This window comes from Lagopus muta, chromosome 3 (genome assembly GCF_023343835.1).
Source record: "Lagopus muta isolate bLagMut1 chromosome 3, bLagMut1 primary, whole genome shotgun sequence".
NCBI lineage: Eukaryota > Metazoa > Chordata > Aves > Galliformes > Phasianidae > Lagopus > Lagopus muta.
This window is the reverse complement of record NC_064435.1, coordinates 74132544-74141871: the sequence shown is the minus strand read 5'-3', so window position 1 is coordinate 74141871 and position 9328 is coordinate 74132544. Positions and strand designations below refer to the sequence as shown.

The window sequence follows — 9328 nt, the reverse complement described above, 5'->3', positions numbered from 1 at the left end:
AGGGTCTTCCCAGTAAAGACTCTTCCAAGCACCCACTATTGCAGAAACCTTTCAGCTCACCAGCTCTCAGCTTCCTGACCCTCCCTTGGTGCCACCAGCCCCTGACTTATACTGCTGAGCCACAGCCCATTGCAGCAGCACAGGACAGGATGCAACATGCCCTAAATATAAGCAGCAAAACAAGTTGTCATCCACTACCATGGGGACAAGAGCTAAAGAGCACTTTGTAGCTCTCTGCACAAGCACCAGTGGGATGAGAGCTGGCAGGCAGATCGAGGAGTTTCTGTTTTATCTGCCCATTCTTTCTCATTAATGCTGTCTTGGTACCAACGTGATTTATAAGTCATAATGCTTGTAGAAAGGAAATTACTGTTGTTGTTTCTGGCCATGCATAACTCATCAAAATTAAAAACACAGCTATGCACTGGGGATGTTGTCACCTCTGTTTCGCCTCATTAGGCAAACTGAATTCATAAAATCTTAAGTACTGTTGAGCCTTGGATTTTCTCAGCAACAAAAGTCAAGTCACAGAATTATTGTAATTATCCTCTTACAGCCAGGTTACTTTTGCTGAGAGTGCAGTCAGAGCTCTCCTCATGAATGCTGTGCCATGGAATCTGGGAAGAGCTCTGCCTTTTCTCTCATGTCAGGCAAGGGACAAGCTCAGTCTGCCTTTGAACACACCATGTAGCTGCCATGCCCTTGCATAGCCAGCCCTCCGGAGGTGTCAGCTTTGCTGAGCATCATCTAGAGCCATGCCATGTAGGTACAACTGGTTCCACTTTGCCTTTCTCATTGCCCCAGCACATCATGAGTCAGACTGGATGAGCCATGAGCTGGTCCCACAAGGGCACTGTGACAATATCACCAATGGTAAGTACATTGCCTGTAATTATGGAAACTATTGTCTCTGTAACATTGTAGGTGTATTTTTTTTACCTCAATCTATCTTGAATTGAAATTCTAATTTTTTGAACTTTTTTTTTTTTAAAGAATTTTTCACTGGGATGCACACTCCAACACGGAACTGTCAGTACAAATTCCTACTGTCTCTATAAAAGCTTCATATCTAACATCATGTAAAAACTTCCGCACATATTAAAGAATAGTATAAGAGCATTCTGTGTGACTTTATAAAAGCATACATGAATTCTCTGAAAAATCCTCTGTACGCTAATTACCAGTGGTCTTATAAGCAAACATTCAGAGATGACAAGTATTGCAAATTTAATTAAAATAAAAATATAATTAAAATAGTATTTAACATACAAAAACAATACTCGATACCACTACTACATAGAAAAGGTACATAAGCACAAGAATACCTACTTCTACTGACAGAACAGGAGTCATGTGGAAAGGCTGAGAGAGCTGGGATTATTCTGGTTGGAGAAGAGATACTTGAGGTTAATTTACTGAGGTGTATAATTATCTGATGGTGGGAGCAGAGCAGACACAGCTAGGCTCTTCTCACTGGTGCCCAGTAACAGGGCAGGAGGAAATGGGCACAAACTAAAGTGCCCATCTAAACAAACAAACAACAACAACAAAAAATAGCAACAAAAACTTATTCACTGTGAAAATAAATACTGGTACAGGTTGCCTGCAAAGACTGTGAAGTTTCTCTCCTGGAGATACCTAACACTTTGTAAGACATAGTCCAGGTCAACTTGTTCCAACTAAATTTACTTAATCAGGGGACTAGAAGACCTTCAGAGATCCGTTCCAACCCTTAGAGATCCTCTGACTATGAGGAACTGAAAGGACTAGCTGAATATATGCAGATGCCCAAAAGTGAGTAGACAATATACTATGAGTTTTTACACTGGAAACTTGAGAGTACCAAAAGGGATTTGCCATGACAATTAGTTTTTTTAAGAGAAAAATTTTCTAAGCTACCTTTGTCACAATTTGAACAACTTCCCATCCACCCTCAAGCCAAATGGAAAAAAAAAAACCAAACAAAAAAACCACATAACTGCAATAAATCAGTCAAGTCACTTAAAAATTATTCGTATTAAAAACATGGGATTTCAATTCCAAAGTACAATGCTGAGGGCAGCAAGTAGACAAATTACCAGAGTAGAATAAATTTCCTCGCTTGCCTTTGAGAAAATCTAATATCCAGAAATGTTAATAATTAATAATTACCAATTAAAGTCAGACAGCTAGTCTTTATTCATTTCCCGTGGTTACTTTTATATTCAGTATCTAATTACTGTGAATTCATTGACTCTAAAGTAATTACCCAATCACTATCAGACAACAAAACAAATTTCAATAATAACTACCAATGAATATAATCACTAATGCACTATGTTTCTCTTTAATGATCCAACATTCACACTTCAGATTGTTTAATCTGCAGTATCTAGGTTGAATAGTCCCTATCTGTTATGCTTCAGGTTCCTATATTCATAAGAGGATGCTTAAATTAAAAATCCATTTTTAAAAAATGTCAGTCCTATGCATGACATATTAGATTTCCCTCTTCACATTTACATCTCAAAATAAGTATTTATAAATGTACAACAATGAAAATTAATGAAGCACTAGCCAATTTAAATTCACTGCTCACCTACACTGACCCTCAAGTTCTCTTGTGAAATGATTCTGTGCCTAGAAACTACAATTAATAATATTTCAGACTTCATCAATCAATAGAACTATACAGATACAGTTAAAGATGACCAACAGTCTTATACTAGACTGCTGGAGCACCCTGTTCATATACACTGCAACATAGTTTCTTATTCCATCATTAGCATGGTCTTCGTATAGTCAGAGGTTTCTAAATGAACTGGACCTTTCCTCCACTCCATTGTGAATGGCAACAGTTTGCACTGTGATTTCTCCAGCAATGCAGCAGAACAGCACAGGCATCACAGCAGGGCAGTGGGATGTGAAGGCTCAGACCCGTTACCAGTCAAAATGTCTCAGCAGCAGGGAGCTTCTATTAGGAGAGAGCAAGCTAACTCTTCAAACAGAGAAACAGTTCAGAAACAAATGCAGTTGTTAATGAAGGTCAAGAACTTGGTTGCTCGAAATATTTGTAGTTCTATCTTTCAACTCAACTTAAATCTACATACCATAATTTGTATATATGTAGATAATAAATTATTTCATATTTACTTATGTATACATTTTCTTTTTATTGTCTCTTTGTGTTCAGTACTTTATAGACTTTTTTTTTTAATCTTTTTTTATACTGACTGTTCTCATGAGATTACATACTACTGCTCTCCCTGGACAACTTTTGATCTTTCCCATTTTTATCATTTTTAAACTCTTTTCAACTAATACTGAAAGCAATTTTATTCAACTAAAAGTTAGTGAATTAATTATTTACATAAAATATTCATATACAGTAATCAGCCATTAATTTAAAGTAAATATGTTTTTCATACATTTCAATTTGAAATTATGACTCCTAAGACAAATGTTCCAAATAAATGCTATTTAAAAGAATTCTTAGTTTGTGTAAATAAAAGCTTTATTAATCTTAATAAAATCGTAAGACATCTAATTTTATATGATACTTCAAAATATCAGTGCCAAATTTCTTTATTTCCCACCCCTGCCCCCCAATACTCAGTATTATTCTTGGGTGCAAGATTCCAGAATAAGTATAACTATAAAAGCTTTCAGAATAAGGGAAATCCTTATTTGAATTATGCATCTTTGGTATTTAATTATTTTAAAATTGGAAAAGTAAAAAAAAAAAAAAAATTGTTTCCCAACAATCAACAACAAAAAGAATCAATTTATTTCTTTTAGCCAGCTATAGAGTATAAACACAATGAAAATTAGCAACATTTAAAAAATGATGGCTTTTAGAAAAAAAGGTTTTTATTTTAAATGTAAAAATATGAGTGTTACTCCTTTCAGAGGAACTATCAGATTGCTTACGAATTATCTGTTTTAATTAAAATTGTACATTAACTTCCATTATTTGTATCAAAACACTTTCTTAAATTATGTTATTAATCATAGTTCAGACAGCCTCAGGAAATGCATTTCGTCATTTGTTAGTGCAACAACATCTTTATGGCATTTTATATATTCTTAGAGAACTTTGCAGGCCTCATTTGTACTGTGTATTTATTACCTTTTACCTCTCAGGCTTATCTCAAGTGATTATTGTCTTCCAGTTGTACAACAACAACCATCTGGTAAAATTACTTCTAAAAATAATGATTGTTCTTTAAACAGAAGAATCACAACTTAGTATTTAGGAGACAATCCCTTCACAAGATCTTTCTAACCTGTTAACTTTACATGCCTACATATTGCAGTACTTACTTTGCATGTAAGTGATGAGCAGCTTCTAATGGCGTTCCAATCAAGCTGAGTATTTACCACTGCAGATTACTCCAATTGCCAAAGGAGTATAGAAATCTAGATTTTGCCAGAAAAGCAAGTAGGAGAAACAAGAGACTTTCATATAATTTCACAATTATACCTAAGTGGATATTTAGCCCTCATATAATAATCACAATCAATTCTTTTCTAGGCTGAGTTCTTTGCATACTAGAGAGAGTCTGCATCCAATCCACAAGCCTGGTGGATTAGATTTCTCTCTGTAGTAGAAATAGAGAGGCTGCTACCCAACTGCACAATCCTGAAGACAAATTGCTGCTCTAGAGCCGTGGGTAACTGATGCAGAACTGGAAGATAGCATGTCAAGTGGAGGAGGAAGTGGTGGCACTGCTGCAAGAGACACCTGTAGCATTAAGCAGCAGGACCACTCTAGTGGACCTCTGGGGACATCTGGGGATGTTCCTTCATACAGGGCCAATACTGTAGTAGAGATTGATTGTGAAATCAAACAGTAGGGTAGTACATGCTGTAACCTGATAGGAGGACCTGCCCCGTATAGGTGGTCCTAAAGTGCTAAGCAACGGTATATAAAGGGATGTGTTGCTCAATAAAGAGAGCATTTTCAAGACCGCACCATATGAGTACGAGCTGCTTGATAGGTCGAGGGTACACCGTTTGCAGGGAGCTCTCACACAGTGAGAGCGCGAGGCAACACAATACGAACAGTTGGACAGTTCACAAACCTAGGAACTTTTGCCTCCCAAAACACAGTTGTGTGGTGAATGACTCAACTTCTCAAGAAGCTGACATCAGCACCACAGTATGGCTGCAAGTGCTGGACCACCAACACCAGCTCACTGGAACTGCTCTGATACCACAGTCAGGACCATGTTGAGAAATAATCTCTTTTCTCAACATAAATTGGCAGTTCTGACACCTCAGAAGAGGTAAGACCTCAGTAAGGAGAGCAAGAAAGTGGTTCAGCAAGAGCTCCAGGAGATGTGGGCATGGGGGACATGATACTTGGCTGCATTTCTGTGAGTATTCCAAAGGTAATTCTTTCTCCTCAGAGTTCATTGCGTGTTTGTCTTGATCTGACAATCTAGATTAGAGAAAAATAACTACACATATTCACAGTACAATAAAATCTTGAGCAAAACCCATTTGTTTACATTTGTTTTGTATTTGCAAATGAAATGTTCTATTAATAACAGTGGTGTTTTAGTGGATAGATAAAATACAAAATATTAAAAGATATGTTTCATAAAAACAAAGTTTTTTCACTGTACTAACACTACGTCTTCATTTATCATCATTACCTTTTTAGACACCAAAAAATTAAGTCTATTTTGTCAGACAAGAAAAAAATGTCAATTCTTATTTTTAATGGAGAAGGATATTACAAATCCTTCCATCATTTCTAAACATGGTTTTGTTTTGAATCCTTTTGATTCAGAGGAAAGAATTAAAATCTAAAATCTATTAAGCACTATTAAAGAGGAAGTGAAAGCATCCTGCAATGTACTATAAAAGATTTTCAAAAAATAATGTATAGTTTGAAACAGAAGTTCTAATCAGAATTTTTTTATATATTTCTACCCATACTTTTCATATAGTAAACCACATTATAAATAACATGGTATTATATGTAACATTCTCCCTAAAATTAAACAGTAAATACAAAACAAAGAGTATCCTTCTGTATTTGGAAAGGTGTGCTGATCATGTGTGGTTCTTACCTTGCCAGAATAAGCAGTACAATCATTCAGAATGGAGAAAGTCACTTCTCCATGTAAGCCCTGGATAAAAGGTTAACTTGTACTAAACGAACTTTGTTCTCCTTCCTACTCCCCATTAGGATGAAACAAGTACCTTATGAATCATTTGAATTATGCTTCCTAAGATCAACAATGTATCCCTGTAAGTTACAGGAGATGAGAGGCTAGAGACGAATCAAAAAGAACTCATTTCCAGATCATGAAAAACCAACCAGAAAAATAACCACCAAATACTAGCACAATAAATACACTGTTTTACGTAGCAAATCTTCAATGAAAATGAAATAACACCAGCAAGATAGTCTGTTATACTAGTGGATCTTGAAATGATCCATTTTTAGTTGCATTTTGGTAGATATATATTTATATAAATATTTCTTAATAAAACATTTTACAGCTCCTTGGTTCTTCTGTATTGTCTCAATAGGCTAAAATGTGCCCATATTCATTAAATTTACTTTAGATCTGCTTTAATTGATTAGTGCAACTTCTTGCAGCCAGAAATGGACAATAAACTGATCACAGCACAAATGCTAAAGGATAGCATTTACAGAAAGTAAAAATACACCTGTCTGCTGTAATCTACAATCCTATTATACCTGCAGTATTCAGAAGCCAGAGCACACATAGAAAGACCAAGATTTTGCCATCTAAATGTCTGTGAAAAAAGTGAATATAAGATGAATATAAGATAATTTCCTGTGATCTACGAAACTTATTTCTGTACAGAGATATATATATATAAAATATTCTGAGATATATATATATAAAATATTCTGTTATTGGAGGACAAAAGGAAAAAATGTACAAAATAAGACTTTGAAGTTTAAATCCCATATCTAGAAATGAAAAACACTGTGCACTTTCCCAGTGAAGCTCTGTCCTGAAAAAGCACATACCAAACTCCCATTTTCTTCTAGAAATAGTGAATTGCACAGCTATTCTGTAACCAGTAAGTAGTTCAGAGGAATAAGAAATGACATAAAGTTTAAAAATAGTTTAAGCCATTATAATGGAAATCATCATGTTGAGACATCTCATCCTGTTATCCTTGAAACTGTGGACATAAATTTTATTTTGAAGCTAATCTGGGAAGAAAACCAGTTATGTGTATATTTCCTGACCCCTCACCTCACATTCCCCCCCCCCCCCCCCCCAGTGACTCAGCTAAATCACCTCACACTTAAAGTGTTAAGACAGGACTATAAAAGGAATGAGGGAGTTACTTTGTAGGGTTTTTGTTTGATATTTTGTTTGTTTTGGTGGTACTTTTTTGCTTTTTTTTTTGGGGGGGGGGGGGGGGGGGGAGGGGCTGTTAATAAGTCAAAATAGTCACAGATCTCTGCCAAGGAAGGTCAAAAAGACCCTGCCCACAACAGTTAAGTTTTCCTTCTGCTGCATCAGCAGTATCCTGCCAGACCATCCCATGTGGAGGAGATATTTCAGTACTTACGTCAGTTATTATCTTGCCAAGCAAATCCAGGCAGTCTGCCTGCATGTCAGTTGTGCAGATGGGTGGTAGTCAGAGACATAAAATTTTGATTAACAGCTCTTGACTCCTAAAGTACTGTTAAGGAAATAGTAGTAAAATCAGAAAAAAAAAACCAAACATAAAAGTACATCCCAAACCCTGAGATAGGTGCTATAGTAGAGTGAACAACATTGCAATAGAAACATGGTAAGAAGTAAACAGCAGTAATTAATGACTATGGCAGTGAGCTGGTTGGGTGGAGACAGATCCCCAAACAGAACACAGGGGAGATTTTGGCTCTTAAGATTATGTCAGGTGTGATATCTAAATGGGACCTTTGAAATCAACTCATGCTCTCCTCAACAATTTTGGCAGTACGTGTGACAGAACTGCTGCTGTGCTTGTAGAACTGAATAGCTCTATGTTTTATTCCTGAACCTGAACACACCGATATTCTACCCATTGTTCAGGTGCACATACTGTGCCCCTGGCATTCCTAATAAAGAAGAAACAAATAAGAAAATAAAACACACACACCAAAAAAACCAAACCAAAACAAAAAAACAATAAAATACTAGCTTTTCCTACAGCTGCTAAAGAGTTATAAGAGGACAGTCCCCCAGAGAAGGAGAAAACAGGATGAAAGAATAGCCTGGCACAGTTAACGTCCTCTCTGATGCATACAGTCCCACAGGATAACAGGTAGAGGAAGGAGCTAGTACTGGGAAACATCAAAATCACTGTTAACAGCAAAATAAGGGTAGGACCCACCCAGGGAACCCAGTCAAGAGTGAGAATAGGCAGAACAAGAGAGAAAAGACCACAATTAACATTACAGCAAAGGCTTGAAAATTCTAACTTGAAAACACATCTGGTGTCAGGCTGCCTGGAGGGCAGGCCAAGGTTACAAGAGATACAACCATAAACAGAGCTAGAAACAGATGCACATATATCATAGCTGTGAGAACAAAGGCCCAGATCTGAACTGAAATAAGGCTCTTGGGTCTATGGGCAGAGGATGTGGGCAGAGGTACCAGGTGAGACCCATTAGTGTCATCAGGGCCCTGGCAATAGTACCAGAGTAGTGAGAGCAATTATCCAAGAGCATGAAAGAATGTTTAGTCACTAGGCTGCTTCATTAAGCATTAACATTTTCAGAGTGTTTTTTGTCATTCTTTTTTAAAACTGTGCTATTTGCAAGAATAGAAAGCATGTTCCTCTAACAAAAAGGTTTTTTAGGGTGAGAGATGAATTTTGCTTCTGAAACCCAGTTAGTGTTTCAGTTAGCATAAAACTCAGATGTCTCAATCTGAACAAAGATACTTCCTGGACCTGATTTAGGCTGAAAACAATTATTTCCATCTTAACCTTGCATCCTCTGAATTCATGCTCCAATCAAGGATATTTTGTGTGAAGTGACACTGCCATCTGCACAAGTTCACATTCATTTGCATGAATCTCTCCTCCATGCTGACCAGTTCATGCAAGCTGTAAAGTTGAATACTCCTGACCACTGCCACAGGCTTGGTCCCACACCTTGGGCAGGAGTGAAGCAATATATGGGTATGTTCCAGGAGCTCCCCTCATCTTGATGTAACTTCCACTGGAAGAATGGTGTGAAGAAGGAATGAAACTTTCTTCCTTCCTCCGTAACATGGCTTACTCCACAGCAAGTCTTCATTACTTCTTAAAATGAAGGAAAATTAATTTAGAGAAATGTAAAAAAATCTGGATTTCTATGAATGGCTTTGCAAATTAA

At 36.7% G+C, this 9328-nt stretch overlaps 1 long non-coding RNA gene across 1 annotated transcript; it reads right to left on the bottom strand.

Annotated features, from left to right (window-relative positions):
* Positions 1-2017: 2017 nt before the first annotated feature.
* Positions 2018-7660, bottom strand: LOC125690736 (uncharacterized). The gene is made up of 3 exons (XR_007375765.1): positions 7552-7660; positions 4303-4398; positions 2018-2977 (listed from the first exon to the last, which is right to left on the bottom strand). It is a non-coding gene; the product is annotated as an uncharacterized LOC125690736 (long non-coding RNA).
* Positions 7661-9328: the final 1668 nt, after the last annotated feature.